This window comes from Xenopus laevis, chromosome 4S (genome assembly GCF_017654675.1).
Source record: "Xenopus laevis strain J_2021 chromosome 4S, Xenopus_laevis_v10.1, whole genome shotgun sequence".
NCBI classification, from domain to species: domain Eukaryota; kingdom Metazoa; phylum Chordata; class Amphibia; order Anura; family Pipidae; genus Xenopus; species Xenopus laevis.
Window position 1 is genome coordinate 93,852,554 of NC_054378.1, and position 27,688 is coordinate 93,880,241.

At 38.5% G+C, this 27,688-nt stretch overlaps 1 protein-coding gene across 4 annotated transcripts in view; it reads right to left on the minus strand.

Moving 5' to 3' along the window:
- Positions 1 to 27,460, minus strand: part of tcf20.S (transcription factor 20 (AR1) S homeolog) — an 80,165-nt gene extending 52,705 nt beyond the window's left edge. For 3 of the 4 annotated variants that reach the window (XM_018261132.2, XM_018261128.2, XM_018261131.2), the window contains exon 1: positions 27,140 to 27,460. The gene's annotated coding sequence lies outside the window, so the exon portion shown is untranslated. Of the gene's footprint in view, positions 1 to 9,535; positions 10,154 to 27,139 lie in introns of those variants that run through there. The other variant, XM_041561584.1, reaches the window with a different exon arrangement.
- Between the last annotated feature and the right edge of the window lie 228 nt (positions 27,461 to 27,688).

Consider the following 27,688-nt stretch of genomic DNA (forward strand, 5'->3'; position numbering starts at 1 on the left):
GAACTCAGGACTTTCACTAAACATGCTTTTTGTTTTAATTAAGAAATATACATGGTTTCTATTATTTCTGGCACTAAACAAGACTATAAAGCCAGGCCACCAGTCCACTGAGAAGTCACATGAGCTGATGAAAGGCTGCTGCTTAGAGAAGCAAGGGGATTGTTTTGTCAAAGGTAGAGTTCTGAACAAATTGCCTTTTTATAAAGAGGGGAGGGGTTAAGTTCAGTGAAAATTGCCCAGCTTTAAATTTGGGCTTTCTAATAGCAAAATGCAGCAAAATATATATTTTTTTACATCAAAACAATAGGTAACATATAATTTAACAGTGTTGTTCTTTTTTTTAGCAAAGGTGCTTTTACACAGTCAGGTAACTGAATCTAAACACGCTACTTTTTGTGTTTAGTTGCGCAAAGTTACTTCTATCTGCCTCTTCTGAATCATGCATTAGTCCATCTGTTGGTGCTGAGAAACCCTGGAGCTTTTGCCACCCTAAGCTTGGCAGTAATCCTGGTATTTCCCCAGTGGGTTGCATCAATAGGCACAGCAGACTTTCACCAAAAGAATCACTTCCAGAACTGGTGCAAGCCGGAGTCTGAAACAGGGTTGCCATCTGTCCAGTTTTCCAAAAGGGCTGTACAAATTTCAAAATTAGGAAATCTGAACAAGACTTTGAATTGAATGGCATGTCGACCAGCCAATTGCTGATTGCCATGTCATAGCTCCCCCACCTTGGTGCCCCCAACATCATCGGCCCCATCAGCCCCATCCAGACCATCTGAACAAGACTTTGAATTGAATGGCATGTCGACCAGCCAATTGCTGATTGCCATGTCATAGCTCCCCCACCTTGGTGCCCCCAACATCATCGGCCCCATCCAGACCATAAAGCCGAATAAAGGTAAATCAGATTTGCTAACACATGCACGCACAATTGCAATCTTTTCCATGTATAAGGTGTGATTGCTATTATGCTGGAATTATGGAAGAAAACATCGGATCATGGATAAAACATGGCAATTTTGCACTTGTGGTCTTAAATGATCTTTAGCATATAATTTTGTCATACAGTTACCTGGGACAATGGCAAGCATAATTAGGAAAGCTTTATAAGAAACATGACTCAAATAAGTTGCCCCTTCCACATATATGGTCCTAGCACTGGTTGCTAGTGTTCATAAGTTTGGCAACTAAATGCCAGATTCAATTTTACATGCGAACTGAAGAATGAATTAAATAAATAAATTACTACAAACACGAAAAACACTATAATTCACCTTATGCTGACATTCAACTTCATTCAACTTGTAAACTGTAAGGTTACATTTTCCTTTTATAAATGTACAGCTCCTTGGGGTAGCTTTTGTTTAAACATGCTGTACCCTGCAATAACCATGTGCTGCAGAGACCACAAGAACATTCCCAAAGATGACAACCAAAGGCGCTCTCACTGCTTCATTTACTTTCTTTGGAACATCATTCCTTTTCATCAATGCCCAATTTGCTACAGGGGAGAATATCATCAAAGGCCTGCAGCTACTTTAAAGGAGAAGGAAAGGATTCTTGCACTTGGGGGTGCCAAATGTTAGGCACCCCCAAGTGATTGTATTGACTTAACTGAAAGCCAGGGCCGGTGCTCCTATCAGCAGAAAACTGGGTTTATACCAGTGAGCACCACTGAGCGATAATCTTCTGTCCTCCCCATTCCTTTGCACAGCAGCACATGTGCAGTAGAACGAAAAGCCGAACTTTAACTAAAAAGTTGGCTATTTCGTTCAACTGCGCATGTGTTTGCACCGGGAAATTGAAAGAAAGAAGCTGCCGGAAGAGGATCGCTCCGTGGTGCTCACTGGTATAACCCCGGGTGCAGTTTTCTGCTGATAGGAGCACTGGCCCGGGGTTTCAGGTAAGTCATTACAATAACTTGGGGGTGCTTAACATTTGGCATCCCTAAGTGCCCGAAGCCTTTCCTTCTCCTTTAAAATGTTCCCAATACGAACCCACTGTGCTCTGATCTTTTTTTAGGACTGCACATACTGTAACGAAATTGTCAAATGTCACTAATTGTGCAAAACTGTGAACCACTATTCTGAAATGTTGTACATTATGCACATATTTTTGTCCCAAAGTGATGCTATTTACATTATATACAAACTAGCAACCTGCGTTTTTTACCAGCTGTGATATGCATATACAGTAATCCAATCTGCAACTGGTTTATCCGCAACTCAACCTGTTATCTGCTGGCCACCATGAAATGGTAAATGACATCATAGACTGGAACAACAGCATCATCATAAACCTGGAAGTGACATTTTTGGCAGGGAAGGTGGCAGTTTGTGTTACTTTGTGAGCCACGGCCTACAGTGCCAATACCCATATCTGCAATTCCTAGCCTCAACCAACAAATTACCTTCATTTTTGTGAATAATGCATAGGTAACTATCTACTGCAGGTCTCTAGTCAGTGGTGTTACTAAGAATGGCTAGACACCGCCCCCTACAAGAAAATTCTTTGGGGACACCAGCGCTGACAGACCTTCCTTACCATTTCACGACCCTCACCTACTTACTTAGCCACCCGACTACAACAAACAAGTTAAATTAAAGAGCCAGAAGGCATTAAGTCTACCAAACAACAAAACCCGGAGTACTAGCACCCCAGGGTCTGCTGTATAGTACTTACACTACTGACACTGGTGCATATTGTTATCCTGTTATGTACAGAATTCCTATTCCTTTTTTTTTTTATTCCTTTGAAAGCTAAATAACTGCAACTGCACAGTAAGAAAGAATTCTTTAACACAAAGTGCTGTCTACACACTTGAAGTCCGTTAAAAACACAGCATTTCCAATTCCTTTAAAGCTACCACTACTAAATACAGCATGACCTGCATGAATGACAACCTTCACAGACACAGCACTTCAAATAAAAAATAGAATATACAGGATTTTAGCCTGAAAACAGATATTGTGTGATGTGATATATGATATGATGAAAGCCGTCTTAAGACAGTCTCATACTACCCACGAAGAATAACCTTCATTTAAAGGGGATGTGCTTTAAACCCAAAAGTTACATTTTTGCCAATGGATGTAAATGTACATCAAAGCAACTTTTCAATATACATTTATTAACAATGTTAAATGGCATTTTGGAAATGTAATTACTACTGAAATCGGAATCTATCCCTTGCTATTTTCTGCACTGGCAGTAGTGGTAGTAGATGATAACAGACCTATGAATATGAACGCAAGCAGTGAAAAATTCTGTTTGGAGAGCTGAGTTTTGCTACATTGCTCCAAGAGTCAGAAAGAGGAGAGCAGAAAGGGATGGACAAACAGTGCTTTTAGTTGCAGTTAGCTTCATAAATATCTTTAAACCTATTGTCATTTTAATTTGTGTATACAAAGGTTACTCAGAACTACATTTTCTATCATTAGACAAAATGTATTTGTGGCTTTAGCTGTGAATCTCAGTTCTCCCAAGAGACCTGATTATCTTAAATAGTTACATTTGCATCCTTGCTTATCTTAAATTACAAATGTATTGAAGTGCAGCTGTTCAGTGTTCTGGACTCTAATTTCAACTAAAGGAACAGTAACACCAAAAAATGAAAGTATTTTAATATCATATAATGTTGCCCTGCACTGGTAAAACTGATCTTCAGAAACACTACTCTAGTTCATACAAACAAGCTGATGTGTAGCAATGACGGAAACTGAAAAAAGGCTATATAGCACAGGTTAAATAGCAGATAACACCATTATGTTCTACATAGCTTATCTGCTGTGTAATCTGAACCTTTTCTCCTTTGAATGGCTCCCCCCATTGCTACACAGCAGCTTATTTATATAAACAATAGTAGTGTTTCTGAAGCAAACACAGCAGTTTTACCAGTGCAGGACACCACTGCATTTTATTTGTATTACTTTAAAACACTTTCATTTTTTGATGTTACTGTTCCTTTAAGTTTCAGAAACGTTGTATCTTTTTCTGGTGGCAATGCAAGGGATCAAAGAGAAACTCGGGACATTTCAATAATTAAACCGGGACTGTGGGCTGAGCTGTCAATATCGGGACTGTCCCTCAGAAAACGGACAGTTGGGAGGTAGGCTAATGAAGGTGAAACTGTCCTTTAAGTTGCTAGTTCTCAGTTCTCCCTGTTTATTGTAAATAGTTACAATTGTAAAAGTTGGAGTATTCTGGGCTCTGCCAAAAAGCCTGTTATTTAATTACGTTTCAGAAACTTTGTGCAATATATAATAGAGATGTGTCGGCCGGCCCGATACCCAGCAGGTGTACCTGAGGGTCGGGAAGGTTCGGACTGATCTCAACACACCACTTGCAGGCTTGGGTTGAGCTCTTCTGCTTGCTCTCCCCGCCCGTGACCGGCTTCCGTTTAATACACGTGCGCCCTCTCCACCCCTTTTGTGACATCATCGGTGTGGTTCTATAAATAGAGGGCAGAAGGCGGGTGTTCTGGGGAGATATATTAAATAAGCATCATATGGAACCTGTTCTACTATATGGGTAAAGTATGTCACTAAATAAGACCAGATATTTTGGGGCACTACCCTATAACAGTGCTGGAATGTATAAAGTATGGGAATAATATAATAAAACAGGTGCAAAGCAAAGTTTATTTCTTGGAATAACAGGTTTACTGCTCTCCTGTTTAACAGCTAACAAATAATTGGTTGCTATAAATTACTTAATCTGCACTAAACCATGCCAAAGTTATAACTTTAACCCATATATTTGTTCCACAAGTCTGCTGTGGATTGTTTGTTGTGCCATTATTGAACTGCTTAATGCAACATCTTGCAGGGGGCAAAGGCAAACTGATATCTACTCAGAAAGAAACAAGTCATTCATGGTTGTACAGTGCCTTGCAAAAGTCTTCATCCCCATTTGGCATTTTTCATGTTTTGTTGCCTCAGAACCTCGAATTAAAATGGATTGTTTGAGAGTTTGCACCATTCCATTTACAGAACATGCCTACAACTTTGAAGAATACAAATAGGACAAAATAACAGAAATATTCAGCGTGCATAACTGTTCACCCCATCTAAAGTCAGTACTTTGTAGAGCCACCTTTTACAGCAATTACAGCTGCAAGTCGCATTTATTATTATTATTATTATTATTATTATTAACATGTATTTATATAGCGCCAACATATTGCGTAGCACTGTAAAGTAAATGTGATTATACAACTAAATCACATGAATTATATACATAGAACATATGGAGTTACATACATCACAATCAATACAGGTACAAAAGGTGAGGAAAGGCCCTGTGCATAGGCATACAGTCTAAAGGGAAGGCAGTAATACACAAGGTGTGGGAGTGGGCAAGATCAAATTAAGTGGGTGAGAAATGTGGTACTGTATGTGGTGTTGCGTTTGGTAGTTAAGCAGAGTGAGGGTAGGCTTCTCGGAAGAAGTGCGTTTTAAGAGATTTCTTGAAAGCAGAAAAATTGGGAGAAAGTCGGACACACCGTGGGAGAGAGTTCCAGAGGAGGGGTGCAGCCCTTGCAAAGTCTTGAATGCGAGCATGTTAGGAGGTAATGAGAGAATGAGTAGCAGTTCAGTAGAGGACCGTAGTAAGCGGTTGGGTGAGTATATAGAGATGAGTTCAGAGATGTAGGGTGGAGCAAAGTTATGAAGTGCTTTGAAAGTCAGTGTCATTAATTTGAATTTGATTCTGAAAGGTAACGGTAGCCAGTGCAGGGATTGACAGAATGGCGAGGCAGAGGAGGAGCGGTTGCTGAGGTATATGAGCCTCGCAGCAGTGTTCATTAAGGACTGGAGAGGTGACAGTCTCTGGAGGGGAAGGCCAATTAAAAGAGAGTTACAGTAGTCTAGACGTGATATGATGAGAGAGTGAATAAGAATTTTGGCAGCATCTTGGGTGATAAATGATCGTATTTTGGATATGTTCCTTAGGTGGAATTGACATAATTTAATAAGTGACTGGATATGAGGAGTGAATGACAGAGCAGAATCTAGGATAACCCCAAGGCACCGGGCCTGGGGAGAGGGGGTGATAGTTGAATTGTTAACTATGATGGATACTTCCGGGATGTTACTGGTGTTAGTTGGAAGAAAGAGAATCATTTAGTTTTAGAGAGGTTTAATTTAAGGTAGCGTTGCAACATCCAGGTAGAGATAGCGGACAGGCAGGAGGAGACGCGAGTTAGGAGTTCTGGGTTGAGATCAGGAGATGAGAGATAGATCTGAGTATCGTCAGCATAGAGGTGGTAGTGGAAACCATACGAGTTGATTAATTTGCTGAGGGAGGAAGTATAGAGGGAGAATAGTAACGGTCCCAAGACAGAGCCTTGAGGAACTCCAACAGAAAGAGGTAGGGGAGAAGATGATACTCCATTGTAGGGGACACTGAAGGAAAGATTGGTGATGTAAGAAGAGAACCAGGACAGAGCTGTGTCACGAAGGCCAAGCAAATGGAGGGACTGGAGGAGGAGAGGGTGATCTACAGTGTCAAATGCGGCTGAGAGATCAAGCAGTATTAGTAGTGAGAAATGATTGTTGGCTTTAGAGCTTAAAAGGTCATTAGTTAGTCGAGTCAGGGCAGTTTCCGTGGAGTGTTGTGGCTTAAAACCAGATTGTAGGGGGTCCAGCAGGTTATTGTCAGAGAGGAATGAGGTAAGTCGGTTGTAGACTAGGCGCTCAAGTAGTTTAGAGATGAAAGGTAGCAGAGAGATAGGTCGGAGGTTGTCAAGATTGGAGGGATCAAGAGAGGGTATTTTCAGAATGGGGGTGACAAGAGCATGTTTTAGTTGAGAAGGAAACAGTCCAGTTGTGAGCGAAAGATTAAATAGGTGAGTTAAGGCTTGGATTAAACAAGGATTGGTATTGCGGAAAAGTTTTGAGGGAATTGGATCAAGCGGGCAGGTGGTAAGGTGAAAAGAGGCCAAAAGCTTTGAGACTTCCTCATCAGTGACAGGGGTGAAGGAGCACAGGATGGACTGGGGAGTGTGGAGGGAGGGTGGTGGAAGTCTAGGGGGGTTGAGTAGTGTAATGTCCCTTCTGATAGTGTCAATTTTGTTTTTGAAGTGCTCAGCAATATCTTGAGCAGAGACAGATGTGCATAGAGGGGGTGGAGAAGGGGAAAGGAGAAAAATTGTGCTGTTTTTTTAGAAAAGGAGTTAATGAGTGAAATAAAGTATGTTTGTTTGGCTTGGAAGAGGCTGGTGTTATAGGAGCGCAGGGCAGATTTGTAGCTCCAAAAGTCTGATTCTGAACGCCAGCGACGCTCAAGTGCACGTGAATGTCTTTGGAGCGCTTTTGTATGAGCAGTATGCCAAGGTTGAAGTGGTTTGGGTCAGTCTCTATAAGTATAAGTCTCTATAAGCTTGCCACATCTTGCCACTGGGATTTTTTCCCATTTCTCAAGGCAAAACTGCTCCAGCTCCTTCATGTTGGATGGTTTTCCCTTATGAACAGCAATGTTCAAGTCTGACCACAGATTCTCAATTGGATTGAGATTTGGACTTTGACTAGTTAAGAGAAACATGGTGCTCCAGAATGATTAGTAAATGACTCACCAAATAGTGAATGTGGTCTGCGTGCTCCAGCCCCAGACCCCCAGCTTTAGGGAGCGGTACAGCGAAGGATAAATGGAAGCAGGGCCGACCGGCACTCAAACGGATCCACAGGACCAGAGAGGATTAGTAAAAAATATATTTTATTTATACAAAGTTAAAAAAAAGTGTATCATCTCCATCCGCCATGGGCGGTGCAGTTTTCTACTGATAGGAGCAGCGGCTCAATGTGTCAGGTAAGTAAATTCAACCACTTGGGGGGTGCATAGCTTTTGGCACCCCCAAGTTAAAAAGACTTTTCTTCTTTAATATTAAGGCTAGGACTGATAAAGCACTGCAGGTTACAATGCCAATGGAACTTCCATGCAATGACACAACTTCCTCTACCCAGCACATTAGTAAAGAGATTTTCCCATTGAGTAGAATACACAAAAGCCAACAATATCTTGTAAATTATATCCTTATAAATGGTGAGTACTGTCAGTTATAAATGGTGAGTAGTGATGTCATTTATGTCACATGACTCACTGAATCTTGTGTATTATAATAAATAAAGTAACCCCGGTTGCAAAATATGAGGATGTTAGAAGTTACCTCGGCCTTTTGCCTCGTGTTTTTATATGTTCATGAAACTCCTCGGTAACTTATAATATCCTTATAATTTACAAGAGGTGGTACTTTATTCACTATATAATCTACAAATGTAGCTTTTACAATTCTGGCTTCTGGATAACGGATCCTATACCTGTACTTACTGCATGTTATATCCTGCTTTACTTTAACTCTTATTATTATTATTTATTTTTTAAATTTTAAATGCTACAAAATAACTTTATAAATGTTTCATTGCAGAAACAATTTTAACAGTTATTTTTTCACCCAATAAAAAAAAAGGTTACATCAATTTTACCCACAAAAATCTGTAAATGATTAAATAAAAATGACAAACACAGAACTAGGGATGCACCATATTCACTATTTTGGATTCGGCCAAACCCCCAAATCCTTTGCGAAAGATTCGGCCAAATACCGAACCCTAATTTGCATATGCAAATTAGGGGTGGGAAGGGGGAAACAATTTTTACTTTCTTGTTTTCTGACAAAAAGTCACACAATTTCCCTCCCAGCCCATAATTTGCATATTCAAATTAGGATTCGGATTCAGTTCGGTTGGGCCGAAGGATTCAGCCGAATCCGAATCCTGCTAAAAAAGCCGAATCCCGAACCGAATCCTGGATTCGGTGCATCCCTACACAGAACTATTTAAAATATTAGAGTGCCAAGCTAAACCTCAAAGCCAGATTGGAATTTTTTTTCAAACAATACAGATACATGAAACAGCATTCATTAAATACAAAAACTACACAGTGAGCAAACCTATTTCTAGAAAAGCAAGTCAATTTGACTTGCTGTGTGTGCATTCTGTAGAAAAGCTGGCTGCAATTTATCAACAGAAGGGTTAACTGCTCCTTATGACAGTTTTTTTATATATGCCTTTAGCGCTTTGCACTTCAGGGGTCCCCCAAGGAAAAAAAATCCGAATTTCTACAAATGATCATAGTAATCACACATCTACCCCTAAGTAGAAATCCTACAAAAGCCAGTTTGTGTTGGCTGGGGATCGTGCAGACTTTTGCAGTTCTCTCTCCATAGCAACAAGGAGGCAGTTTGAGAAGAGAGCAGTCATACATGCTAAAAGCAAGCGATTAGCCGTGCTAATTAGGCCCTCTTTATACTGCAGCACACACAGCATAGGCTTCTGCGTCACAGACAACTGCAAGCGGCCCATGTCTGCTAGAGGGACACAGAAGCCAATAATTTTTGCTTACAAGTGTAAAATGTGACCTGATCCAAATGTCCCCTAATAAGTCTCACAGGAAAGAGCAATACAAAAACAGCACAGGTACCCCAAAGATCCCAGGAGGGGGGCTTCTGAAACGCAGACTTATTGAACGATATACTTACATGAGAGTACAGCTTCTCAGGCCGGGTCACAGGACCACCTGACTGCAAACTTTTCATGCATAAAGTCACATGAACAATCCCAGGCTGATCAGTCGGTGGAAAGCAGCTTGAGAGGGCATGAGAGTATACACAACCACACGTAGACACCAATACATACACATATTCTCTGAATCACCCTTTCTAATGGGAAAAAGTAGGTGGGAGGAGACTCAAATTTCACGAGAGGAGAGAAAAAAAAATGGAGAGAAAAAAGGGGGGTTTGCGCCTCACTGTTTCATTGTGTGACTCTTCTATTTAAGTTTGTTAGTGGTGTTTATGTACAGCAGTGCAAGGGCTTTATAAAGAAATTAGGTTATCCCAGAGCAGCCGCAGCAAGGGACGTTCTATACAGACAGAATAAAAGGCAAGTACAGCAGTAGGAGGATTGAGGGATGCTGAAAGGAGACACAGCATGGAAATAGCATGCTGAATACTCTATCAATTGAAGATGGAGACAGGCTGCAGCTGTACTGAAGGTAACAGAAATAAACAGTGTCATTTAGATTAGCCAGCTCAGTAGTCATTAATCACAATGGATCACCATTCAATAACCAAACCAACCACTATAAACAACAACTTTCTTTGAAATATTTAATTTTAATTTCAGGGTTACAGGTAAAGCATCTCCAGGGGTTACCACTGAGATAAAAAGGCCTCTGGTTCATGCTCTCTCTACAAATGCTAATTTTAGTACCACCAAAACACTGTGTCTCCTGGGAATTGACCTCTCCCATTCTCCTAGATCCTAGAATATGTTAGAATGTAGAGTAGTGATGTGCGGGTTCATCTGAGGTATGGAAAGAAAGAAAGAAAGAAAGAAAGAAAGAAAGAAAGAAAGAAAGAAAGAAAGAAAGAAAGAAAGAAAGAAAGAAAGAAAGAAAGAAAGAAAGAAAGAAAGAAGGAGAAAGCTGGCCCTTAATCATCCAAGTATTGGGGCCAAGGAAAATATAGACCAAGTGACTTTCAAAATAATTAAGGGGAATTGGCATATCTGTATGGTAAGGTCTTCATTCTTTGCCAGGCAGCAGCTGCATCTCAAAAAGTCAGTTTGATTTTTGGGTTCCACTGCATCACACAGAATGATTGAGCACTGCTTATTAGAATATAATTTTACATTATTTACTGGCTTTTGAGTATTTGAAGGTTACAAATAACAGGATATCATACACATATTTAGGGTTCTAATGTATTATATATAAATAGAAAACAACAAACATGAATGCCAGAGATATGCCTGGAATAGGTGGCCTAAAGAGACTCTCTATACCTTTAGGTATATATAGAAGTACATGATTCATAAACAGGAGCACTGCTTCATATTCAACAGCTTGTATACAAAGGATGCACAATGAGTGTGTGAAGAAGGTTTATTCTCATGCTTTCTTTTACTTCTTCACAAATATCCTGCAGTTTGTTCCCTGGTGCAGAACAAAATCATTCCCTTTATGAATAAATGATAGTAATATTTCATAAAGTGAAATAACTAGGGTTAATAAAGCAGTATGCTGGAGAGAAATAAAGTGAAAGCCTAACTGAGCTAGTTTAACACACAAACATATATTTAGCCATACTACAAAATAATGTGTACTGATACAGTGATCATTAATATGTGAAACAAGAAAAGCCTTGCATTTACTGTCCCAAGAAATAAAGCTGTTCTCAATGAATGTAACATTTCAACTAAAAGCTGTATCTTGGCAAGGCCTGGTGTTTAATTGTTCCTATTTTTTTGAAGAGGCACTATTCCTGCTAATTAATATATATATATATATATATATATATATATATATATATATATATATATATATATATATATATATATATATATATATATATATATATATATATATATATATAGGGGTATATATGAGGTGACAAGAAAGGTGACAAGAAACCAGATGTTCTTCTGTCTCACAGAACAAGACAAAAGGTCTGCAAAACTCATATTGAGGCTACAGTAACCCATCTACAACTTTCTATACCTTGTCCAAGGCACCAATACAAAGTAACTATTTGTATCTCGTCAATACCGGACTGGCAATCTGTGGATGCAGAGGGGGTGCCATAAGAAAATAACCAGAAATAAACTAGAAATAACCAGATCCATTTTTCACTATGTTCACAAAGATAATCACGTTATAGACAAGGGGTTTGTGGCAAACGGAGCACTTTTCAGTCAGCTTGCCCAGCAAAAATTATTTTATATACCAGCCACAGAGGCTCCACAGACAATTTACAAATAGTGTAGGGGGTTCAGAGGGAAGAACTGCAAAAAAAACAGGCCAGATGTTTTTTGCTCACCATGCAGTTCACAGGCTCAACTCTCTCATCTGTGTTTGAGGCCCTACATAAAAGAGAGGCAAGACAAGTACAGCACTCCCTTGTTCTGTTATCTGCACCTTGCACTCATTGCACACTGGTATAGCCAACACATGGGTGCAGAGCACAGTGGCTCCACACTAGCACCACTTAGAAGATCTAGGCATATTGTGTAACCACTGACACATCTGATATCCATTAGTTTACATAGCACTTGTCCCTGGAGTCCCTAAGTTGGTTTCCATTTAGATTGTAAACTCTACAAGGCAGGGACTAGAGTTGCCCAGTCTGGCACAAAACCCATGGGAACCACAAACTGGGTGGGTTAGGCTTGTGCAACAGGTGGGTGATGTGTCTAACTATGCACTTGGTTCTCTTAGTCTTTAGGAATTCTGCCTGCCATTTTTTATTTATATTGCTGTACCTGCACAGTTGCCTCTGGCACAAAGGTATGGTATACAGCACAGAAAGTTCTATTAATAAAGCATACGACTGACACTATGCAAAAGGTTTAAGGGCAACAGAAATGCAGTCATTTTTTCACCCCCTTTCCCTGTGCTCAGAAGATAGTATACAGAAGTATACAGAAGCCTGGAATCTCCTCTCTAATACATTGTGAACCGGGTGAAGACAATCGCCCTTCCCTTTATTGCAAATAAAAAAAATGTTATACGCTTTCAAGCAAGTCAGATTCATCTGGCCTCAGATTTCTTTTGCAGGGCATACCCACATAATGGATACGGTACTACAAGTCTGTGGATGTAGGTGTGCTTAAATCTGTCAGACAACAGCATGCCCTCACTTAAGGGCTTATTTAAGAAAGAGTGACACTAGAGCTTGCAACAGTATAATTTCACCACTTTCTATACATTTCTACTGCATTTGCATATTTCCCTAAAAATCCCATAGAAATAAATAGAACGGTGGAATATCACTCTAGCGGACTGAGGCAAGCTCTAGTTTCACACTTTGACGAATATGCTTCTTATTCCCTAATCCAGTGGTCCCCAACTTTTTTTTTACAATGAGCCACATTCAAGTGTAAAATAATGTTGGAGAGCAGCAACCTAAGCATGCAAAAAAATTGTGGGGCTTCTAAATATGGGCTGTGATTGAGTATTGTAGCTCTTATGTGGACTTGCAACCAGCACAAGGCTCTGTTTGGCAGTACACATGGTTTTTATGCAACAAAAATTACTTTTAAGCCAGGATTTTAAAAATAAGCACCTGCTTTAAGGCCACTGGGAGCAACATCCAAGGGGTTAGAGAGCAACATGTTGTTCAAGAGCTACTGGTTGGGGATCACTGCCTTAATCCATTGGCTTTCCAAACACCTATTCAAGGCAACCCGAGAACCCAGAGATGCTGATGTATACAATGACCAGAATACTCATGCAAAATTGGGCTCTTGTTTTTGCAATATTTAAATTAAAGTTTAATAAAGAATAGAAATGTATTCTTTATTAAACTTTAATTTAAATATTGCAAAAACAAGAGCCCCCACTCAAATAATTTATAATAAGGCATTACTCAGCCTTGCTGTTAAAATATAACAAAAGAAGAGGGCAACACTAATATTTTTCTTTCTTGGAGGATTGTTTTGGCTTAGCCAGAGAAGAAAAAAATCATGGACAATAAATGTTTTAGGACTGTAGAGGTTTGTGTATAAACAAATAATCAAGCATTCAAGTAATTTGGGATTCGGGAAGGAACATTTTATTAGCCATGGCTTCTTGGTTCTCAGAATTTAGAAAGATCTAACTACAGGTAATCTAAAGTGTGTGAGTTAAGATGGCCATAAATGTAACAATTACAGTCTTTCCTGTGACCATTATTTTTCAATACAGATGTGATAGCGCTAAATCATCAGATAAACAGGTAGAAACAATAGCCTCTACCAGATTCTGACGATTCAGCAGTAAACCCTGGCCGATGTTCAAGCTCCCTCAAGAGCACTAAATCAAAATTCTCTGACCTGGCCAATCGACGAGCCGACCAATATCCAAGTCATTTGCTGATATCAGTCGGCTCATCTCCCGCCATACATGCACCATTTTATAGGATACCAGCTGTGCATCTATGGCCACCTTTATCCATCAGCAGCCCACAGCTACCACTTTCATAAAACTAAAATACACGTGTGAGATGGGAACTCTGATCATTAAAACAGAAAAAAACATTTTTAAACCAATAATTTTTTTAAAATGCAAGGAAATCTTTTCTGAAAATAACTTTTCAGTTTTAGCTATGATAAATGCTTTATATAGTTGAAGGGATCGATTTCTCTTGCATTTCTGATTTCCTGCTCACAGAGGAGTAAGTAGGCTCAACCAAAAGCCATAGTGCAATCACATCCTATATCTTGTACAATAGAGCACGTGGAGCAAGGGATACACAGAGTTGTGCCAAAGAGTAGCACATATTACAGAATGTGTAGATGAGCTGGACCAATGAAACTGCCAAGTCATCTCCTTTCCCAGAGCTGGCTCAGAGTAGCTTAGTCTCACACTAATATATTAAATCTGTTTGCCTTTATCTATAAAACTGCAGTCTTCTGCTCTTTCTCTGGATTATAAATTACTGAAGATTTATGGATGCTTCTCTTGTTACACTAAAAGCAAAGATACAGCCTGCGTCCGCAAGCATACATGTGGTTCGTAATTGAACACTGCCTGACAGCTGTCTGATGTAATAGGGTTCAGAGGCCCAGACATTCTAATAAGGTTATATATACGTGCCCATGGGATACATATATAACCTTATGTACAGCTCGATCTCTCCTGGCAGGTGAGAATGAGACAAGAACAAGGCTCCCTATGGCTGTTTGAAATGCACTATACCATGAACAATGAATATTTAATTTTTGGTCTACCCCAGCTTTCAAAACATGACTGTGTCTAGGAAACGTGCATTCAACACACATCCACAATTTATATTTTTTTTACCTACAATGTTCCACCCTGCTGTGAGGGGTAGGGTCCTCCATCCTTTTGTCTCCTTAACACTGAGCACTTAATCGGTATTGTAATTAGATTTTGTACTTATGTGAATTGTATTTCTAATAATGCACTTATTGTTATACTTATTATTGCAGTGAACTACTAATTTATTATTTTCCTGTACAGTGCTTTGCCCTCAAGGAGCGCTATACAAATAAAAATATACATACATACATATAAGCTCAAGTCTATATGCATGCAATGCTGATATTGTCTTGATCTCAGGCACAGTTTAAAGGGATACTGATTTTTATTATGTAGTTTTTATTTCTAAATAACTTTGTTTACACTGCAAATAATTCACTCTACCATATAAAATTTTATTCCTGAACCAACTCTTAGTGGAGTTGTATACAGAGTTTAGTTAGAAAAGCTCAAGTCCCTCTGCGCACAATGCTGAGGTCATCTCAATGATCTCAACCAGATTTAAAGTAAAGTTATACAAAGAGTTTACCTTGAAGCAGCATTAGATGAATGAATCACAACAGTTTATCCAAGTGAATGCTTAGAATAAGTGGTGGAAGGAAGTTAAAAAGCATGCAGGACTGAATGGTTCACAGTATGGTAGAAAGTAGGTGGATCAGAAAGATTGTATGAAACAGAATAGTGAGGGATAAATGACGACTAATCAGACTGTGTGAAGCAGAATGATTAGAAATTGCCACATTAAGGGGGTTATTTATCAAAGGTCGAATTTTAGAGTAATGTGAATTTTTTTAAACTGCATATCTTATTTATGAAAAAATTAGAACGTCTAAAATTAGATCGAATAGTCCCGACCTGAAAACTTGAATCAAATTCGAATCAAGTTTTCCTCCGAAATAAAAATTCTTGAATTTTGACCCGCAGCATTTTTTTTCCTCTCATTTTTTTGACCCGCAACATTTATTTTGACGTGCAACATTTTTTTTCTCCCATTGAAGTCTATGGGACATCATTTTCAAAGCGAAACTTGGCAAAAATTTGGCTCATTACTACTATTAACATCTTCAAACAGTTCAAGAGACCTCTGCCATTGACTTCTACATGAACTCGGCAGGTTTTAGATAGAGAATAGTCCAATAAGAACGGTTTCCAGGGTCAAGGTGCGATGAATTCGAGTTGGTGTTTTTAAATCCGAATTTGTGAGTTTTGACCAAAATTCTAATTTACTATTCAAACCTTTGTAAATCTGCCCCTAAATGGCTAGATACTTTGTAATGCACTGGATAGAAGAGTTAAAGCATGTGGGATAAAAAAAAAACTAAATTATGCATGAAATAGTGTAAGTCTGTGTGGGAAAAGCGAGTCAGAATATGAGAAATTGAATCTTTACATTATGGTGCATGCAATAATTGATCAGAATAATTAGACTTTGTGGTGCAGAATGGCTATAAAGTGTTGCCTATTGTCACTAGAAGGAGAGAATGTGTGTATTATTATACAGGTTTAGGGTCTGTAATCCAGAATGCTGGAGGTTTTCCAGATAATGGGTCTTTTCATAATTTGGATCACCATGCCTTAAGTCTGCTAAAAAATCATTTAAACATTAATTAAACCAAATAAAATTGTTACATCCAATAAGAATTCATTACCTTAGTTGGGATCAAGTACCATATTCTGTATTATTATTATTATTATTATTATTATTATTATTATTATTATTATTATTGATAAAATCATTTGATTAAAATCGAGTCTCTGGCAGATGGCTTTCCAGTTATACAGAACTTTCTGAATAACGGGTTTCTAGATGACAGATCATATACTGTACCTGTACTGCCTTTATACTGCACTGACAGAGACATCCACATAGTTACATGGGTCATGGGTGATATAGGTCCCAGGGGAGACTGTTTTATCACATTCAGACAAAAAACACACAGTTTTACAAGGAGCCAATAAATCTGTCCATTTTGGGAGTGTTGGAGAAAACAGTATTAGGGTGAAACCTACACAGACACAGGGAGAATATCTCAATGAATTGCTGAGAGTGCCCTAGTTATTATTATTATTATTATTAACATGTATTTATATAGCGCCAACATATTGCGTAGCACTGTAAAGTAAATGTGATTATACAACTAAAATCACATGAATTCTATACATAGAACATATGGAGTTACAAACATCACAATCCATACCAGTACAAAAGGCGAGGAAGGCCCTGTACAAAAGAGCATACACTCTAAAGGGAAGAATCAAACTCAGTTTTACATTGCTGCACAATCTCTGGTGCTTCAATCTGGCAGCTCAATAATTCAGGTGCAGATTCTGAACTGTTACAATTATTTGATACATTTATCAGCAGTATCTATGGAATATCAGCAACTATTGTATCAAATTCTGAAAGGCACATTAAAGGCAGCTGTTAAATTGGAAGTTCTACATATTTGCTAAACTCCGTCCCCACTATGCCTTATCTTTCAGTGCCATATACCCAGGGCCGCCATCAGGGGGGGACAGGGGGGACAAGCGTACCGGGCCCGGGCATGAAGGGGGGCCCGGCAGCGCTGCATTTTTTTGAAGATCCGGGCCCCCCTTACGAGCGCCCGAGCCGTACGTCTTGCCTCTTCAGTGCCGAATGCGGAAGTGCCGAAAAGCCGAAGCCGATGCGACGAAAAGACCCGAAGTCACGGAAAAAGCCGAAGTCCCGAAGTCACGAAGCGCCGAAAAGACCCGAAGTCACGAAAACAGCCGAAGCCGAAGTCCTGAAGCAGCGCAAAGACCCGAAGTCACGAAAACAGCCGAAGCCGAAGTCCTGAAGCGGTGAAAAGACCCGAAGTCACGAAAGGAGGCGAAGTTGAAGTACTGAAGCCATGAGTTCAATTCTACTGAACACCAGTTTGTGTTTTTTTTTTTTTTTTTAATCCCCTGGCCACCAATGTATTATTTTAATATTCTATAGGCCCCTGCCACCAATCTTTTTTTTAAAACTTTTGTTTTTGGGGCCCCAATTTTTTTTTTAACTCGTAAGGGGCCCCTTGCCACCATTGTTTTTTTTTGGGTTTTTTTTTTAAAAAAAAAATTAATTTTCTTTTTGGTGGCCCCAAATTTTTTTAACTTGTAAGGGGGCCCCTGCCACCAGTTTTTTTTTTTTTCAAAAAAAAATTATTTTTTTTTTAAATTTTTTTTGGGGCCCCAATTTGTTTTTAACTTGTAAGGGGGCCCCTGCCACCATTTTATTTTTTTTCAAAAAAATTTTTTTTTCTCCAAATTTTTTTTTTGGGGCCCCAATTTGTTTTTAACTTATAAGGGGGCCCCTGCCGCCAATGTTTTTTTTTTTTTCAAAAAAAAATTAATTTTTTTTCAAATTTTTTTTTGGGGCCCCAATTTGTTTTTAACTTATAAGGGGGCCCCTGCCGCCAATGTTTTTTTTTTTTTTTTCAAAAAAAAATTAATTTTTTTTCAAATTTTTTTTTGGGGCCCCAATTTGTTTTTAACTTAGAAGGGGGCTCCTGCCACCAATGTTTGTTTATTTTTTAGTTTTTTTACATTTTTTTTTGTTGGGGCCCCAAGTTTTTTTTAACAGGGGGCCCCTGCCACCAATGTTTTTAAAAAAAAAAAAAATTTTATTTTTTTTTTTTTGGGGCCCCAATTTTTTTTATAAGGGGGCCCTGACCATCAATAGCTTTTTACAACTTGTGTGGGGGGGGGGGTTACTTTTTTAGCGCTGATGTCTGTGTGGTCTTTTAACTGCGATGTGGGCGGGATATGGGGCGGAGCTTGGTCGTCAGTGTGGGCGGGGCCCAGGGGGCCCCAAAAATTTTGTTGTACGGGGCCCCGTGATTTCTAATGGCGGCCCTGCATATACCTGCATATAAAACACTGGATGTTAGTTCCTAACTGTGACTAAAGTACAGTATGTCAAAGGGGGAAATGTACAGGATTTCCAATGCAGGAATTTAAATTACATGTTGGGAATTTAATGAAGGGATGTCCAGCCTGTAACAATTAAATTGTTGTTTAACTAAAACTCCCAGCATCCCAGACAGTCACACTTTCAACAAGATAGTGTATGTTGGAGACTGGGACAAATGCTGCCCTACCCTAAAAATAAAACTAGGAATCCATTATATACATCATTATTAATACTTCATTAGTTAACAATACAATAGTATGTCACTAACACTTTTACCTCAGAGCCTGGGGAACTAGGACTTATAATTAAAGGAAAACTATACCCCCAAAATCAACACTTAAGCAACAGATAGTTCATATCATATTAAGTGGCATATTAAAGAATCTTACCAAACTGGAATATATATTTAAGTAAATATTGCCCTTTTACATCTCTTGCCTTGAGCCACCATATCGTGATGGTCTGTGTGCTGCCTCAGAGATCACCTGACCAGAAATACTACAACTCTAACTGTAACAGGAAGAAGTGTGGAAGCAAAAGACACAACTCTGTCTGTTAATTGGCTTATGTGATCTAACAAGTATGGTTTGTTGGTATGTTTGTGAGTACAGTGAATCCTACGATCCCAGGGGGCGGCCCTTATTTTTTAAAATGGTAATTTTCTATTTATGATTACCCAATGGCACATACTACTAGAATAGTATATTATGATGAAAATGGTTTATTTACATGAAGCAGGATTTTACACATGAGCTGTTTTATGCAATATCTTTCTATAGAGACCTACATTGTTTGGGGGGTATAGTTTTCCTTTAAGATCCTGCTCTAAAACCATTCATTATATGCAATCCTCTGAAACTTGGAAACAGACCATTCATTTATCCGTTTATAGGTTCTGCATTAAATATCCTCTAACTGGGACTCTACCTCAGTGTCATTACGGTAATACCAATACTTCTACATGATAGTGTCAGTATGACTTTAAATGTCTACTTAGCTTCATTCATTGGTTGATCAACAACATGTTCCCTGCCACCAGCCTTGTGCTCAATTCCTGTGGCAGTTTCATGAGCATGGGGCTGCCACTTTAGCACGGAAGATGGTTACAGTATACAACATCAGTACAATGGAACAATTGCTATCTTTATTGCTTTGTGTGGCATTATCTGCAATCTAAGAGACTAAGCTAAGATTGTTAGCTCCACTGAGGCAGAGACTGGCGTGGGTAAAGCATGTCTTTAAAGTGCTATGGAATATGTTGGCACGATATACACAACTGATTATATTTTGGGAGGCACAAATCAAGGATTTTTGAATTTGCCCAAATACCAAATCCTCTACAAAAGATTATGAATATTTCAAAACCAAACTACGGTCTAAATTGCACATTTAAATTAAAGAGAATTTTAAAAATTAAATTAGTTATGAACAAACATTCCTCACGTTGTTCCTAGTTTTAAGGCTTGTGCCACAGTGGGCTGTTTCTTGACCTGCATATGAGCATAGGCAAAGAAACAGACCCTCTTATTGAATCCACTTTGTCTTCTGTCTGCACCCAGACCAACGCAGCATCTACCAAACAGACTAGATTTTGTTGCTGAAACGCGTGAATATGAATTCTTGAAATGAGCTCTGTGTCAGCACAGTGCCTTTGGGTGCAGACACAAGTGAGGATTCAAACCTAGTATGCAAGCCAAGAAATTAGACTAAAGGCTTGGATTCAGTTTGGCTGGAGATTATTAAAGGTTGAGGTCAGCAAATTCTGTTCTAATGAAAGATAATGGACAGTACACTCACAGGAAATACCCCTAAAATAAGAGAGCACAAAATGTTCAAAAACACGTCTGGCACTGATGCAAATGAAATGAGAAATTTTGCTGGCACTTAAAGGGTTAATAAAGTTGTGTATATTGATATGTATAAATGTATGTAGTGCATCCAGAACTGTCTTTTGGGGGATGCAAATAAGTGCTGGGCTCAAAAGACAAAGATGCCCTACACAGCAGCGTTATGAAGAAAGAATGAAAAATACTGATTCTCTACTGACTTTATATCAGCAATGTTCAACAACAACACCTGAAGGGTTACATAAATAGCTGGCCAGGGAACATCTACAAAGAAACCTGCAAAGGATTTTATCCATACCAAGATTTTAGCCATCCAATAAAAAGTTGATATCTAGGACTGTTTGCATGGTATTCAACAGGGGTATCCCTAAAAACGTCCAAAACCAGGAGGGACATATTAGTAGCCTGGCTCTCTGGCTTGTGGACTCAGCGCAGCCCTGAGGCATCAGATGTACATATAAAGTAGTGGCCAACTCGGATGTGGAAACAACAGTGTTTTCTTTGGTATAAAACAATATCATAACTATGTAATCCATGTGAATTATGGAGGAGTCATATGGCAACGAGATGTGCCTGGAAGCTGATGTATGCAGATTTTAGCAGAACAATTCATTGCAGAATGCGGGTTCTCTCTGCTTCTGTAGAAAAGGCCCATGTAAGACAATACATTGTTATTAGATTGTGTAATAAATATGTGTTGCTTTTGGACTACAACTCCGACCATACCTCAGTAAGCCTTCCCCAGTAGTGCTGTAGGAGTCGTGTATGCTGCATTATCCCAAACCTTTTTTTATTTTTTCTTACTCCATCTTGCTGGGTAGTAGTTGGATGCCCACGCAGTTCTGTCAATCGACAGTCAGCCCAGGCCCAAAGTTACCAGTACAAATCCATACTCAGACTCCATGCATCCCAACAACAGAAAAGTTTCTCTGGTCACAAGCAAGTTTCTCAGCTTGGATGACATTTCATTTCATTTTACAAATAAATGGTGAAGTACAGATTCTGAGTGGGCTTCTTCCTCATACAGGCTGGATAATCACCTCCTGATTAAATTGACCATTTTGAAAACAAGACATGGCCCTTAGATTGTAAGCTTCACTGGGGCAGAGACCCCAGTGAGGTCAACTCAAGTAACTAAAAAAAAAACAGTGGGTACGGACTTGTCAGACCTACTCCCCAATGCAAAAAAAAGTCTTTATTTCTGGGGAACAATCTAAAAACAACTGAATTGAAAAAAGTGTTTGGAAGGTGAATTACCCCTTTAACTATAGTTTAAACAAGCTGCTGTGTAGCCATGAGGGCAGCCATTTAAAGCTGAAAAAGGAGAAAAGGCACAGGATACACAGCAGATAAGCTTTGCAGTATACAGTGGTATTCTTCAGAACTTATCTGATCTGTTATCTACTGTGTATCCTGTGCTTGGATGGCTGCCCCCATGGCTACACAACTATTTGTATTTGTTAATATAGTTGTTTTTCTAAAGTAAACACATCAGTTTTTCAAGTGCAGGGCACCAGTACATTATGTTGTCTTTCCTTTAAAACACCTTCATTTTTTGGTGTTAGTGTTCCTTTAAGAAGGAATTTGATGGCCTGAGGGAATACAGGGTTATGGGAGATAGCTCATAGTACAAGTTGATTCTAGGGAATGGTCCAATTGCCGTCTTGGAGTCAGGAAGGAATTAGAATCATTTCCCCCCTCTGAGGACTTGTCTTTTTTCAACCTATGTTACTATGTTATAACAATATGGATGATTTTCTGATTTTAGATACTGATCACACAGACCATTGACTTGGCCACACACATGGCCAATAATCTACCAAAGCTGCAAAGTCATCCGTTAATACTGGGCACAGTATTACCAGCTTAAGCTACTTTATTTAATTCTATTAATCAAGCCATGGGCATTGCACACAGCAGCATAGTAAAAGTTTATGAGCTAGTCAGATAAATTGTATTTGATCCTGGTATAATGTACATATCCCTACCATAAAGCAAGATTGGCTTTTGTTACTTGGAAGTTAGAAAAATAAAAATAGAAAATAAAAAACCAAATAACCAGGTGAGTTCCTAGAAATGAATTTCCCTAATCAAGAACAAAAAGTGCCAATTACTTCTAAGGTTTTTTGCATTTATTTAGTCCATAGAATGTAGACTAAACACTAGAAATCTACCCACATTTAAAGTGGATAGGATTAGGAATCACTGTGATCCACCTTGACCTGTTAATTTACAGACTGTCACTAGACATGACAACAGGGGCATATTTATCAAGGGTTGAATTTCGAATTGAAAAAAACTTAGAAATTCGAATTCAAAAAGACCAACTGAAATTAAGTCAAAGTTTTTTTTTTTTGGTCGAATAGGTCAGTTTTTGATCGAATAGGTCCGTATTCGGCCGAATTTGAATCGTACTAATCAAAGGAATATCGCATTCGAAGTTTTTCCCAAAAAAAAAGTTTATTTTTCAAAATCCACTAATTGACTCCAAATAGGTTCTAAGAGGTCCCCCATAGGCTAAAACAGCAATTCGGCAGGTTTTCGATGGCGAATGGTCAAAGTCGATTTTTATAAAGAGACAGTACATTATAAATTTCGATATTTGAATTTTGACTATTCCCTAGTCAAAGTACACAAAAAAATAGCTTGAAATTCGAATTTTTTTCATTCGAAAATTCACCTCAACCTTTGATAAATCTGCCCCTTAGCATGCATCATTCCAATACATTTTGCATTAAGGTATAGGATCAGTTATCCGGAAACCCATTATCCAGAAAGCTCCAAATTACTGAAAGGCCATCTTCCATAGACTCCATTTCATCCAAATAATCCAAATGTTTAAAAATGATTTCCTTTTTCTCTGTAATAATAAAGCAGTGCCTTGTACTTGATCCCAACTAAGATATAATTAATCCTTATTGGAAGCAAACACAGCCTTTTGGGTTTATTTAATGTTTACATGATTTTCTAGTAGACTTAAGGTATGAAGATCCATTATCCGGAAAACCCCAGGTCCCGAGCATTAACAGGTCCCATACCTGTATCATGTAGTAAATGATACTCTCTTCAAGCAAAATTATATAGTTGATATTAGAAGTCAAAGAGTTTTGTGACCATAGAAGTGACCCAAGGGTTCTACGGCTTGGATGAAGGCATTCTCCCTGTAAAACCCTTTCTTAAAATACTTTAACCCTTTAAGTGCCACCCAATGTAAAATCACTAACTCCAAAATAATAGTACCATTGTGCCAACGCTGTAGAGCCTACATTTCCAGGTTGTCTTCTGATCTTTGCTGTGGTGTGTTTACTGGTAACATAAGGCACAGGGAATAATACAACCATATATATTTTAAATTTAAACATGCAGTTATCCAAGATGAATTGCCAAAGGAGGGAAAAGGTCTTGCAGGGTCTACAATCTAAAAGAATTGCTGACACGAATAGGTGAGTAATACGGGAAGGTTTTACACAATTTACCTTTTTTGAGGTTTTTATCTCATAACATTACTAAGTACCTTTATAAATATATATTTTACAGTTTATTCATGTATCTGTGAAACAATTAGACAAAGCATGGGTGCTTGTTATATAAAATAATCCACGTCAAAAATGTAACATCCGCATAAGTTCCACAGATACATAGTTATATATGCAAGTGATAAATATACCGCCACATCCATGGCCATACCATCAGAGATATATTCAACATAGCCATACAGTATATGTAATAAAATGCAAGGTAACAACCCATGAAGTCAGCAAACTTGCTGTCCAATTGCAGATGAATGATAGACACAACACTGTCTATATACAAATGGCATAAAGGATGTTATGTTGACCAAAAATGGGGCAACTCATTGAAATTACATGGCATGATCCTATTAACAAAAATGGCTTCCATGAATATACAATTATTATTTCCCCACTCCTATAATACAAATGCAATGCACCATGTTATAGTCTAATCTAAACCATCTGAGAAGCATTAACCGGATTTTGTCAAAATATGCCCAAAGACCAGGGTATAAGTGATTCCAGGATGGAATTGCAAAGGAATATTGTGTTAAATATGTCAAATTATTCAAATTATATTTAATAGGCAATAGGTATTTCAATAACAAGCCCTATTCAGTGAACATATATTGACGGGGGGTATACTTCTCCTTTAAACCCTAAAAATGAATACAGCTAAAACTGCCATGTTTTATATACTGAACTTATAACACCAGCCTAAAGTTTCAGCTTGTCAATAGCAGCAATGATCCAGGACTTCAAACTTGTCACAGGGGGTCACCATCTTGGAAAGTGTCTGCGACATTCACATGCTCAGTGGGCTCTGAGCAGCTGTTGAGAAGCTAAGCTTAGGGGTCGTTGAAAATTATCAAACAAAAAATTAGGTTGGCCTATAATAGAAACCAATGCTACAAGGCTGACTATTAAATTTTAATGCTAGTTGCACTGGTTTCTGTGCTGACATGTAGTAATTATCTGTATTAATTACTAATCAGCCTTATACTGTGACATTTCTATTTTATATGTACTGTATATTTTGAGTGGGTCCCTAAGCTCAGTAAGTGACAATTTCACTGAATGATTCCAAATCACTGTGGTATAAAAAAGTGCAGTCTTAAAACTGATGGCCCATACAGATTAAGTATATAGTAGGTTATTTTAATGTTATGTATAGCACATAGAATATTATATGGTATGAATCTCATTGTCAGTGCTGTGCAGCTGGACTCCAGATTAAACCTATAGCTCAATAAACCTGTATACCCTCCAACTAGCATATCTATATATACATATGAATTGTTCAGTTCTTGATGTCATGCTACTGCTACTATGACGACTACTACTAAACTCAAGAAAAGGACTGGCATACACCAGTAATATAATGTAAGGGAGATTTACCAGTTGCCAAAATGTAAAAAGGCATAGTGTCTCCCTATGGTTAGATTCATGGTGAATAACCACCAGCTCCCAGTTCTGGGAAGGGGCAATAGGACCACTGCAGACTTGCCCCTAGGGGACTCAATTTATATTATATATATATATATATATATATATATATATATATATATATATATATATATATATATATATATATATATATATACACATATACACACACACACAACAGGTATGGGACCTGTTATCCAGAATCCTAGGGACCTGGGGCTTTCTGGATAATGGATCTTTCCATAATTTGAGTACCTTGAGTCTACTGGAAAATCATATAAGCATATGCATAAACAATAGGCTGGTTCTGCTGCCAATAAGGAATAAATATATATTGGTTTTGATCAAGTACAATAACAGTTTGGTTATTAAAGAGAAAAAGAAAATCATTTTAAAAATTTGGATTATTTGAATAAAATGAGCCTTTCCGTAATTCGGAGGTGGATAATGGCCTTCTGGATAATGGATCCCATATATATATATATATATATATATATATATATACATACATACACACACAAACTTATGACCTGCTTCGTTTGCATACAAACAAATAAAAGGGTAGTCAAACAAAGAGTCCTATATAGGTATGTTTTGAGATTATATAAAATATATTAAATAACACACAGTATACACTACCATATAAATTCATGAATATAAATATTAAAAATGAAAATCTACAGATATTTTTAGCTCTATAATGGGTATGAACATGCCATACACTGAAAAGTAGAATGGATAGGCAGTAAGGTAGAGAGAAAACGTACACTGTGCCCAAAGCCTCTGATTAGCAGTGAATACATTGCGACTACTGAGAAGCACAGTGTGTTTGAGTGGCTTGTCACAGCTCCCATCTTATCTACACTTCCTACCATGGAATTCATCTTCATTTCTTGCTTGGCAAGATGAGAATCCATCACTACCATCCCAATGCTCTCTCTATACACACAGACAGATCTATACACACATCTATACACACAGACACACACATGCCATTCCCTATACAATAGCACTGCCAGTGAGGTGACACAAACACACTATTTCCTATACAATATCACTGGCAGTAAGTTGAGTGTGTAAATGGGGTCAGAATGACTTGGAAGGGTAGTAGTGTAGTGTGTATTAGTAAAGTGAATATGTAGTGTGTATTAGTAAAGTGAATATGTAGTGTGTATTAGTAAAGTGAATATGTAGTGTGTATTAGTAAAGTGAATATGTAGTGTGTATTAGTAAAGTGAATATGTAGTGTGTATTAGTAAAGTGAATATGTAGTGTGTATTAGTAAAGTGAATATGTAGTGTGTATTAGTAAAGTGAATATGTAGTGTGTATTAGTAAAGTGAATATGTAGTGCGTATTAGTAAAGTGAATATGTAGTGTGTATTAGTAAAGTGAATATGAAGTGTGTATTAGTAAAGTGAATATGTAGTGCGTATTAGTAAAGTGACTATGAAGTGTGTATTAGTAAAGTGAATATGAAGTGTGTATTAGTAAACAGAAGTACATACAAAGCACAAGTGGGAGTGGATAGTGAAAGCACAGAGGAGATTTCCAGCAACTGTGCGAGCTGAATGAAATTGCAAATAAGCATTGCTCTCTTACCTTGTGCAACTCACTCCCCCATTCCTCTGGGATACTGCTGACTGGAATATCCCTTGGGCCAGAGGGAATAAGGTGAATTTTGGAGCCCCTGTACTATCCCCTTTCCCCCAGTCCTTGCTGTTTGGATGCTGAACAATCAGCCCCTGTGTCAGGCTTTCCTGGCAGAGCACAGATGCTCCCTGTGTTTGGGGGGGGGCAGAATCTGGGATCAGACACTCAGGTCTGTCGGGAGAGAAAGAGGTGGGTTACTTTAGGTTGTGATTTCCTCCTGCTCCTCTTCCTTTCCCCTCCTCCTCCTTCCCCCTTTCCTCCTCCTTTCCACTCATCTCCCTCCCCTTTTCATATTAGCACTCACTCTGACAGGAGGAGATTGTACCCTCCCATTAGACCTGTGCCTTTCTGCCTCTTGCTGAACTTTAGCTCCCAGACTCCAGCACATGTACAACTGTAACTCACTTGTCACTAGTATAGAAGCCTGGCTTCTATACTCTAGGCTGAATAATCAGAGCCTGATTGTAGGGCACCAGTAATCTAACAGAGGTGCCCAGC